The sequence below is a fragment of the Lathyrus oleraceus genome, chromosome 4 (assembly GCF_024323335.1).
Source record: "Lathyrus oleraceus cultivar Zhongwan6 chromosome 4, CAAS_Psat_ZW6_1.0, whole genome shotgun sequence".
Lineage (NCBI taxonomy): Eukaryota > Viridiplantae > Streptophyta > Magnoliopsida > Fabales > Fabaceae > Lathyrus > Lathyrus oleraceus.
Window position 1 is genome coordinate 255,262,896 of NC_066582.1, and position 12,296 is coordinate 255,275,191.

The window sequence follows — 12,296 nt, forward strand, 5'->3', positions numbered from 1 at the left end:
CATATTGCATAATAAATCGCGTAGCATTTCCATGATTATGGAGCATTACGCTAAAAAAGGGCTTGCATCATCATTGCAAGCATAGGCTAGTCTCAAGTCGTGGTTACCGTTTGAGATTTGGTTTTGCCAGTGGGTGAAGGTGCTACTCAAGCCGTGGTTACCGTTTGAGAGGTGGTTTCGCTGGTTGGAAGATCAACATCAGCATTGCAAGCATAAGTTAACCCCAAGCCGTGGTTACCATCCAAGAATGGGTTTTGCCGGTCAGTGAAGATGATACTCTGAGGAGTTTGGCATTGTGACGTTGGGTCAACGGTATTCCCCAGTAGCGCGATACTGGAGGAAGATTTCTGTCGTACGAGACGGAAGTTTGAAGATGTTACTCTGAGGAGTTTAGCATTGTGATTTTGGAGCAACAGTATTCCCCAGTAGTGCGATATTGGAGGAAAATTTTCTATCGGACGGAGATGGAAATAAAGTCAAAGAACGTTACGCGATCAGCGCGAAAGTCGATCGGAGAAAAGGAAGTGTTGCGGCATTTTCTGGAGAACGGGGTTCAAACGGAGATTGGAGTTGAAGATTATATCTGAGATGAGGTCCTCAGAATTATCTTCTGATCATGTGTCACCTTAGACTTTGGCTGAGGCCGACAGAAGTCGTTATGGGTGTCTTCTGAGGAAGAGATGCACATGTTACCTTCTTGTTGTGAAGGTGTACCCTCTGATTTGTCGCCATCAGAGTGGTGTTTTGGTGTTATTTCCGGCGTTGCCAGCGGAATTATCACAAGAAAGCGGAGAACGGGGTTCAAATGGAGAAAGGGAAATGTTGCGACATTTTCTGGAGAGCGGGGTCCAAATGGAAAAAGGGAAATGTTGCGGCATTTTCTGGAGAGCGGGGTTCAAATGGAGAAAGGGAGACACGGGGTGTTTTCTGGAGAACGGGGTTCACAATGGCGATCGCAAGTTATCGTCGGGCGACTGGGGTTCAAATGGAGAGCGGGGTTCATTATTTGACAAACAAGACTACTATGAAGTTGTCGGGGTTCAACTGCGGTGATCCGGGATCATTCGCGCAAAAGAAAATATTTGTTCGGGGTTCAAGAAAACGAAAAAAGAGGAAATCATCAGAAAGTTTCGGGGATCAAGAAAAGTAAAAAAAAAAAGAGGTAATAATAATCCCCAGCGGATAGGTGGTGTTCAGGCCATGGTTATCCCTGTGTTACCATTTATTTTGGTATACAGGTCAAAATTTATGTGCGGTATTCAGGTCGACTTTTTCCATACCAGACGGATTCTTTTGAGATTGCTTCTTCGCCGATTCTGACAGGCATTGTTATTTATTTCCCGTCAGAGTGCAAATTGTTCGTCTGTTCTTGGTATTCAATCACTCTTCATCCTGATCATCTGAAAGCTGAGGCTGTTCATATCGACAGGTTCATAGTGGATTGAATAGGGGCAGCTGTAACACCTCAAAATTTGCCCTCCTCTCTTGGGACTAGCTTAGCATTTTGCATTTCATTTTGTAGGTCATTAGTCATTGCATATTTGCATATCATGTGGAAACAATAAGCAAGTCATCCTCCTAAGTCTTGTTCAGAAGATAAAGAGGTTGAAAGATTCAAGCTTGAGGGTCTTATTGAGTTGATCACTAGCCATCTGAGGGTTTGTGCTTCAATAAGGGTTTCTTGGTTCCTCAAGGAGATTGATCATTATCTTGGTTGCAATGGTACATCACCATCATCATGGTCTTATCATCATCAAGGTTCATTATTCCTGATCAGATTCCTTGGGATTAGGGTTTTGACCTCTGGTCAACCCTAATTAGTTGAATTATGCCAATCAGGGTTTTTCAAGGAGATGAGGTCTTTAATGAGATGGAGATCATCATGTGGTTTTATTGAGCTTGTATAAGCTAGGGTTTCATTTTGGAGCCATTCCATCAAGAGATTGAGGCTCAAATTCATCTGTGCATGACCAAGTCATCTATCAACTGCAAAAGTCAACCACAAGTCAACTGTTGGATTTGGAGGTGGGAAGTGGTTAGAAATACTTCATTCATGTTCAAACAAGTCTCATTTGACATTTCAAACATCAACATTGAAGAAAATAAAGTCAGGACAAAACTTTCCAAAAATAGAAAGTGACTTGTAATTTGAAGTTGCCAAAAATGGAAAGGTTTTCAACTCAAGATTACATCATCAAGAAAGCTTCAAATGAAATTTGGTTGAACATGAAAGTTGTAGATCTTTCTCTCCCATTTCCAAAAAGTACAAGATCATCAATTTCTCATGTGTGGTTAAGGAGATGTGATCAAAACTTGACAAAGGATGCATGGAACTTCAAATGGGCATAACTTTCAAACCACAAGGCCAATTTGGGTGGCTCTTTTTGCACAATGATCCTTGTAACATGTATTTTCCAAGCATACAATCATTTGGCATGAAATTTCATTTGCATGGCATTGGTTCAATCATGAAGATTTTTGTGGAAAATTGCATAATTTCATTTTGGTTGAATACATGCATGCCAAAACCATTCCAAACCTTGCATGGGAAGTTTTTAAGTGAAATTTGACCAAGAGAGGGTACTGTTCACGTGGCCAAGCTTACATGAGGGTGCATGAGCATGGAAATTCCAATTTTGCAAAACACCTCCAAACTTAATTAATTTTCATTAGCACTTGGTTTAGGTTAATTAAACATGATTAGTGAAGCATATATAACACAAATCATAACAGAATTCATGACATTTTCCAATTCTAGATCTAGAATTCTCAAAATCTCAAAATTCTCTCTCACTTTTTTCTCCAAATTTCTTCAAACACTTGCATTCTTCCTTGGTTCATTCATCATCCAGAGGTATTGTGGAGCATATTTGGATCAAGATTCAAGGGAAATCGTGGCTGAAGAGTTCATGTTCATAGATTGAAGCTTTCATGGCAGTTGGAGATTCAGTCGAATTCAAGAGCCTTTGAGCCTCCATTTCATCACCATCCATCTCTAGAAGCACATTGGAAGAAGATTTAAGCCTTGCCAAGCCTTGGAAGCACGTGGATTCAAAGCTGCACTTCAAGAGGTCACTTTTTCCACTTCCTTAATTCTCAAAATTGTTGATATATTCTTGTAGTTCATTGAATGATGAGTAATCTGCACTTTAAATCGAGCGATTTGGTGCCATATCCATGGAGAACTGTGTGATTTAAGTTTGGATGTGAAATGTTAGATCCTTCGATTCATGCGTGTTTGTGTGTAATTTCATGAAATAATGATTGATTCTTGTTGCTTGATACATGATAAGTTGAATGATATACGTGATTTGCATTTCTGGAACGTTTGAAAAATTTCTGGAAATTGGATGAAGTTGTTCATAGTGTTCTTCATCGTGTGCATGCATGTCCAGATTTGCTACAAGTTTACCTGCGAATTCTGTTGCAACCTTCATAGCATTACTTAGGGAATTTCATGCGGATTTTTTGAAATATGTTTTGAGCGCGCGTTAGGGTTTCATATTGAAACGCTGTCGTTTGGCCTGGCGCGCTGGATATTCAAAATGCTACATGCTTCGATCCTTGGCTTCAGCATTTCTTCATATGCTCCATTTATTTTCTTCACATGTTCATATGCCATGGCTTCATGCATTTCTTTATTTTTTCCTTGGCTCCATAAAATCATAACTAATTGATAAATGATCCAAAAAATATGGGAATTTTTGCATTAGATCACATATTGTGTCTAGTTTTGTTTGGTTATTTTTTTAGAAAATGTGCCTGGCTGGAAAATATTTTGCCCTAGGGTTTGTGTATGCATGTCCATTTTGAACCTTGCTTTACTATTTCATTTGTGAAATGATGGTTGTTTATCCAATGCTCATGAAATTTTACAGGCTTAAACTAGACATTTTGCTGTACATTTTGGTGTTGAGTTTGCAATTTTATCATGTGCCATTGCTGAAATATGATCATATGAATGTAGGTGTGACAATGTGTGTCACACCTTTGCTTGCTCAACTTGATTAATTGATTTTCCATGCCAAATGAATTCCAAATGTTCTGACTTTCTGTATGATGCTTGATGTGGATGTTGTGATTGATCATGAATTTTCTTGGAATTTTTGGATTCATTTCTGATTTTTTTGAGAGTTTTCATTCTGGATGGTCATTTGTGCACTTTTGAATGGTCTTGAATTTCAATCATTTGTGAAATGCTTGTCCTTTATCCTATGAATGTGAAATTTTGTACATTTTTTCTAGACATGTTAAAGATTGTTTTGGCTTTGATTTGAGGTTTTTACCTTGTTCCAATTCTGTTTTAGGCTTATGCTAAGTTGGTGTGTCAAGTTGTGTCACATATGTGCTTGATTGTGCTTGCCTTGACTTATGCAATTCGATTACCATGCCAAATGTTGTCCAAATGCTCTAATTTTTTGTGTGATGATCATGTTGTATGTTATGTTTACTCATGAATTTTGCCAAAATTATTTGAATCATTTTTGATTTGTTGTGCATTTGTTCATTCTGATGTCACAATGTGGTTACAATGTGCATACCTTGCCATGTTTGGTTTGTGAAATGAATTTGGTGAATGCTATTGACATGAGACTTTTTGGATGATGTTCTTAATTAATTGAGGTTGATTCGTGTTGAATTTCATGTTCTGTTTTGAGTTTTTTCTCCCTCTTTGACCCTAGGCCTTGACCTAGTGGTTTGTCTCATCTTTGAGCTTTGATTTCAGGTTGAACATCCAGGTTATATGGTTCATGATGCAACCTCACTTGAGTATTTGATGCTTGCTTTTGACTACTAACATTGTGTGTTTTATAGGGTTGTTAACTCATTTGAGTTTGACTTGTTGGCTTGTGCCTTTGATCATTGGGTTTGACTGTTGATATCAGTGTTGTCTGTTTGTCTGTACAGTTGAACTGATTTGTGTAATGTTTCCACAGGTACATAAGTTGCTTAAGTTCAATTTGAACTTGCTTTTGCTTGGTTGCTTAACCACATAGGTATAACTCTCTGACTTCATGTAGTCTGGAAGACCTGTCCTGTTACTTGGGCAGGCACCTGTCTGAAGCCCTCCTTAAGAGGCAATGCTTGTGAATGTTTATCTTTGTGCCAAGCAGGAAAAGTCCTTTGATAAGGCAATTGGCAGATAAAAGAGATGTGTAGTCCATCTCCTGCTATTCAGTGTGTCATCCACTTTCCTCACACACCTTGTGTTGATGCATTGTGGATATTAACCCAAGATCTTTGTTGTGTCAGTCATATGTGGAGAAGAGTTCCAACTTTCTGAACTCCCGCACTTTCATTTGTCTGAAGCTCTCCCAAGCCAGGGATAAGAGCTGTGAGGTCTTACCCTCACTTCCCATTTCATCTGCTTCACCCTAAGTCTCAATGTTAGGGTTAAGAGCTAACATCACCCTGTTACAGTGGCTTGTTTGTCGAGGTTGACATGACCCCTCGACTAAAGCTTAACCTTGTGTGAGCCCATCTGTTTGTATATAGTGTGTGTGCTTGCTCTTGTGTTTGTATGACTTTGCTTGTGTTGTTTAGGATAGCTTGTTGCCTGTGCAAGTTAGATAGAAACCTCAACCTAAGACCATTGTGGATTGCATGATAACTATTAGGCTCGAGTCAGTCTCCCTTCTAGTTTGTCATTTCCCAGTCTCTGGTTAGGAGAAAGTTTCTCCCCTGTTCAGGGGAACTATGTTGCCCTGATCCTCATACCAGATGAGGTACGTAGGCAGGAGGTCGTACGAGATCTCTCCGGGCACCCTTTTTTTCTTTTTGTGTGTGTTTGCTTGACAGTTACTAGGCTCGAGTGCCAGACTCCTTAGTAACTTGTTTGTTTGTTAACCTTTCTTGTGAGTTAGGAGATGGATTTAAGACCAGCGATTGGCAGTCCGTATCCTATTGGTGTTTGTCATGTGGAGTCCGACGTAAGTCCAGCTATTGGCAGTTGGTTTCCTGTGTGTGTTTGTTGGTTCGGAGTCTGATGTAAGTCCAGCGATTGGCATTCGGTTTCCATGTTTGCCTGTGCGTGTGTTTTGTTTCGGCGTGCGTGAGCCGAACTACGGTAGCTCTGATTCTCATTCCAGATGAGATACGTAGGCATAGGATGCGATATCCTAGCGAGCCCGTTCCCCTCTTCTTCCACCTGTGTTGTTTCCGGTGTGTGTGTGCATTCTTTTGAGCAGTGTTAGCAACCTTTCTTCTATTCTTTTGAGCGTGGATCCCATCGAGTACGACGGATGCGTAGGGGTGCTAATACCTTCCCTTCGCATAACCGACTCCCGATCCCATCTCTCTTTGGTCGCGAGACCATGTCTTTTCCAGGTTTACTTCGAGCGTTTCCTTTCCCTCTTTTGGGATAAATAACGCATGGTGGCGGCTCTGTTTGTTTTGTTTTAGCCCGCTGGTTGATTTTCGCAGATGCGACAGCTGGCGACTCTGCTGGGGACAAGAGAAGTTGACCTCTTGCTGGTCCATCTTCCCTAAGCGAGTCTCTCCTAGCGCTCTCTAGGACAGGGTTTGGTTGCTTTTGTTGCTCTATTTATTGCATTTTATGATTATTATGTTGTATATATGCATATCTGTCTGCATGCATCATACTGCCATCATGTTGGATTCTGTACAAGTTGGTTCCTCTGATTTGGGGTGAGTGTTTTGAGTGAGGCCCAATACCCAGGCCTAAGCATACACCTAGGATTAGCGTGGTCTCATGTTTTTTCACATGTTGTACGACATGATGAGGAGACGTGTCACCACAGCCGGACGAGGTTCATTTGAGAGAGTCCTTCCGGGTGGAGTTATTCCGCTTAGGTCGGATTATCTCTTTTGGGCTATTGACTTCGGTGACGGTTCTTTCCCGGATCTTTGATTTAGACGATCTTAAGAGAGCTGCAACGGCACACCCGAAAGGGCAAACCCGTTGAGTATCTTTGCCCGATTGTCGAGATCATTATCCGCCTTAGGATGACCTGATTAGAATTCACCTGTGAGGGGAGGGTTGATTCTTACAGATGCATGTTCTGATGGTGACTTTGATGGTGACTAATGGTTCAGTTATTGATCAGAGTTCTATTTATAAGTCGGATTTATGGATTCATTTCCGAGACGCCGAAGTTCCGTCCGGGGTATTTATCAGTGGGGATCCGTTTATTTCAGGATTCCCTGGGCTGGTTCAGAGGGTCTTGTGGTTATCTGTTCAGAAGACTTTTTGGTGATGACGGTGATGTATTCTCCGGTTCCGTTTATTTCGGAACCCCAAGTCGGATTTGTGGTTGCTCAGTACCTCAGATGGTTGTGATTAGTTCAGAGACCATAACTCAGTGCAGTAAATGTTCAGATGACTTGGAGGATGGCACAGTGCATTGCATTCATGCATCAGCATCATCCACATTTTGCATTCATCGGCATCTAACGCATGTCTATCCGTACTCAGGGTACATTCTCGATTGAGATTCTGGTTGAGAGACATCCTGATGTCAGAATGTTATTGTCGAATTTTTTATCCGTCTCGATGAAGCCAGATTCAAAGGAAAGAGTGTTCCTCTTACGGATAGACATTGCATTCATGCGTGAGTCATAATAACCTGTCTTCTGTGTTGCAGGTGTCAGTTTCTAACGTGTTTGGGTTTACTCAGGAATCATTGCCCGCGCACGCCGAATCATTCCCCTGCACGTAGCTCGGATGACAAAATATGAGAGGTGTACGCCTCGCCATCTCTCGATTATTTGAATAATTGGCGTACGCCATATTGCACAAATTATCGACTTTCGACTAAAACACGTTAAATAAACTTGGATAAAGGAATAAGGGGCGTATGCCTCATTATTCTTTGAATAAGCAAGTAGGAGGCATACGCCTCACTACCGTGCGTATTCTACATCCACAAACATAACTTTCAAAATAATTCGAACGAAAAAGGGATAGAAGGCGTTCGCCTTATTATTCCTCGAAAGAATTGGACGATTGGTGTACACCACATTGCTCAATCTTTCGTCGTTCTTCAAAAACATCTCAAACACATTAAACCTAACTTCTCGCCCCCGAGCGATCGAAACCAAACACCCAAACACATCAAATCAACTCGTCACCCCCGCGTGACCAAAACCCTTTCCAAAAGAACACTGTCAATCCTTTCTAATGCGCACAACAAACCAGTGCTAGAGCCTCCACCGAGAGTAGACAAGCCAGCATTTAGCCGTTAGAACGCCGACCTACACAGTCGTTCATCAAAACAAAACACACCAATTATTCGTAGTAGCCCGAACTACGAATGCTCTGATTTCCTTATTGCACCATAAGGATACGTAGGTAGGAGATTGTTGTATCTTCGCGAGCACACTAATAAAAAACCTCCCATTTCCCCCTCCTGAGGTCTTCATCCATATCTATCATCAATTCTAATCACTCGAAGCAAGCAATTAACAGTCAAATAGCAAAATCAGACTAAAAGGTTCCCGTTGAGTACAACGGACGTGAGGGGTGCTAATACCTTCCCCTTGCGTAATCGACTCCCGAACCCGAATATGGTTGCAACGACCATTATTCCATTTTCTTAAAGGTTTTCTCGATATTTTCCTATTCCTTCATTGGAATAAATAAAGTTCGGTGGCGACTCTGTTTCGAACATTTTTCCGCGTTCCATCGCGAGGGATCGCATTATCACATTTTTGAGGTGCGACAGACTGGCGACTCTGCTGGGGAACCTGCTCCAAGCAAGAGAGAGTCTAGCCTAACTTAGTCTGATTTTGCTATGACTGTTGGAAGATATTCTTTCTTTCCATGTTTTATCTCTTTGTATTTTATTCTGATTACTCGTGTTGTATGTAATGCGTTTATACTTTGATATGGGACTTGATGTATGCTGTGAGATAAGCTCCATACCCGAGCTTCGAGAAAAACTTAGAACCCGGAGCTGTGTAGTATTGAACCGGGGGTGTACACCTCATTGGGACAATACGAAGACTCCACCTAGAGTAGATCTGTTTGGAGTTTCCATAATAATATGGCTAGCCCATCATTGTGGGGGAGGTTCTAGATACGATCCGTGACTCTAGGGACCTCGCCTTAAACCCAGGTTTTGTTTTCATAACTGACGATTGTGTAGTATTGAACCGAAGGGTCTACACCCTGTTCGAACAATACGAGAATCCCACTTAGATTAGATCATTTCAGAACTCCCATCACGATGTGGCTAGCCCACCATTGCGAGGAAGTTTTGAACTTGATCTGTGAGTCTAAGTTCCTTCCTTGAAAACATAACTTTAGAACCTACCTTTGGGAATTTCTAATCAGAGAAACCTTTGCTTCTTCCAGTTATCCTGATGTACCTGGCGTGAATGATCTTGAGTCTATATTCCTCTACCGAAAAACATGGCACAATTTCATGCATTTGCATATCATAAACATGCATTGCATTTCATCTTCCAGAAACAAAAGCTTACACCATATTCTACCTTTGTCCAGTAACGCTGACTACTCGGCACCGGTACGAGACACGCCGCAATTACAAGATGACACTCGAACAGCTGGAAGCAAACCAAGTTTCGATGAGGACAGATATTGACTCCATACAGGAAAAGATGGATCGCTTGCTGGAAACCATGTTACTCTTGGCCCAGAAGGAAAAGGATGTTGAGACTAACGCCGAAGCCAGGAAAGTTGCTGCTCAGTTTGGATCGCCATCGTTGAGCATCCCTGGAGTAACTAACCTTGATAATAATCCTGCCCATCCTGAAGGAGGACCCATCCATATTCCTGTTCCCATGGTCAACCTGAACCCCCATGAGCATTCTGCTACATCTGCTCGCCATGGATCCATGATGGGTGATGAAGATCCGTATGACGCTTTCTTCATGCCACAACCCGTCAAACCTGCTGTTGGAGGTCTCCCAGACCCAGCTGTTGAGAGACTTCATGCTCTGGAAGAGAAATTTAAGTCCTTGGAGGTTCACATTACTCCCGGTTTGGACGCCGTTGATATGTGCTTGGTTCCAGGTTTGGTGATTCCACAAAAATTCAAAGTCCCGGACTTTGACAAATACAAAGGGATCAGTTGCCCAAGAACACACCTCAGAGCCTACTGTCGCAAAATGGCCGCCCACATCAGTAATGATCAACTCCTGATTCATTACTTCCAAGATAGCCTCAGTGGGGCATCCTTGGAGTGGTACATGCAACTAGAGAAAGGTCAGGTCCAATCATGGAGAGACCTTGCTGAAGCCTTCCTAAGGCATTATCAGTACAACACTGATCTAGCACCCAATCGCACACAGCTGCAAGACATGACTCAACGTAACAACGAGTCATTCAAGGAATACGCCCAGCGGTGGAGAGAGCTTGCAACTCGTGTCCAACCTCCTCTCCTTGACAAAGAGCTAATTGACATGTTTATGGGAACTCTGCATACCCAATACATGGAGAAAATGGTAGGATCCAGTTTCCCAACTTTTGCTGAGGTTGTCTCCGTGGGAGAACGAATTGAAAGCCAGATCAAGAAGGGAAAGCTACCTTGCGCTGCCAATGCTTCAGGTGGGATGAAAAAAACTTATCCTAATCTCCCGAAGAAGCCAGAAGGTCAAACCAATGCTATAATGGGAGGAGGAGGATATAGGGCACATCTGAATGTTCCTATGCCTTATCACCAGACTGTCGCTGTCATCCCAACACCATATCAACCACCGTATCAACAACCATATCAGCAACAATATCAAAAGCCTTATCAACAACCGGCTTACCAACAACAACATCAGAATCAACAGCAACGTGCTCAACAACGTCAACCTAACCAACAGAGGGCAAGGAGGCCAAAAAGACATTTCGATCCTTTGCCAGTATCCTATAGCAAGATCCTCCCCTACCTACTAAAGGATGGATCAGTTGTTCTGAAGGAGATAACACCTACAACTCCACCATATCCTCCAGGCTACGATGCCAATGCTCACTGTGAGTTTTCACATGGGTGCACCAGGGCACACAATAGAGAACTGTAAGTCTTTCAAGCACAAGGTCCAGGACCTGATTGATAGTAAGGCAATTACATTCACGCCAGTGAGGCCAAACGTTGCAACAAATCCCATGCCAGCGCATGCAGAGTCAAGTGAAGCTCGAAGGTAAAGCTCCCCATTGGCCTGAACAAGCAGAGCAAATTCTGACGAAGAATCAAGAGATGAAGGCCTGTTCATTTGAATGAAGGTGATCATTATGCCATTTTTACCATTTTTTCATTCTTGTAATTTGATATTGTTTGTCTAAGTACTGTATGCTTTAAACATTGTCATTTGTATTTGGTTTTATTAATGGGATGATTATGCATGCTTTGAATCAATCTTTCATATTCACTCATATATCACATTTACAAAAGCACAAACACATATTTTTACACTTCACCTCCTTCATCACACTATTGTTAGTAAATGTTGGAAGGAGGATGACGAAAACAAAATACTCATAATTGTTGACCGTATGCTTTTGGATAAAATCCTGCTAATGATGTACAGGCATTGTTTCAAACCCCCAAACACTGGAGAGATAAGGAGTTAATCCCTAGTCAACCACTTCGAGCCTAGAAGTAGGAGTTTCTTTCATATCTAAAAAAAACCCTTACGCTTAACCTGGGGCAGGGTAGTGTTCAGTTGGTCTAACTACACTTTCGAATTACAAAATGAAATATCCCATACAAGGATCAATCACATGATATTCTTCGCACACATCTTGAAGTGTCGAAGAAACCATACGAATCCAAATTTTAGGTTTGTTGTTCTTCAAGGACCAATGACTTGGCAGTCACAATTTCAAAAAAAAAGTCAAAGAAAGAGCCCGCTAAGTCCAATACCCTGAAAGGAGACTTAGGCAAAAACAGGGGCAATCCCGATGGATTAAAGCTTCAAACAAAGTAGTCCATGCAAAAATTAGGGATCAAAAACAAAAATCGAAAGAGACAATGAAAGTCTCCAACAAAACAAAACAAGATTCAGTGACCACCATACCAAAATCTAAGGGTCACTGACATCCAAAAAAACAAAATAAGGTGGCTGCCATTCCAAGAGACCTTGAATCACCATCTTTACCCTTACACCTACAAAAGACAGATGTGTGTGAATTAACTGAATGTAGGATTGGGGATCATCATGAAGAAGGGGTGGGTTAAAAATAAAAACTTTGAGCCTTATATCCTTTTGTTTCAAATAACCATGAACCAAACCACGTTACAACCTTCAAAAGACCTAATTGAAGTAGGGTTTATTCTGAAAGCATCCTACAACAAGGTTGAGTAAACTGACTCCTAAAGATTTGC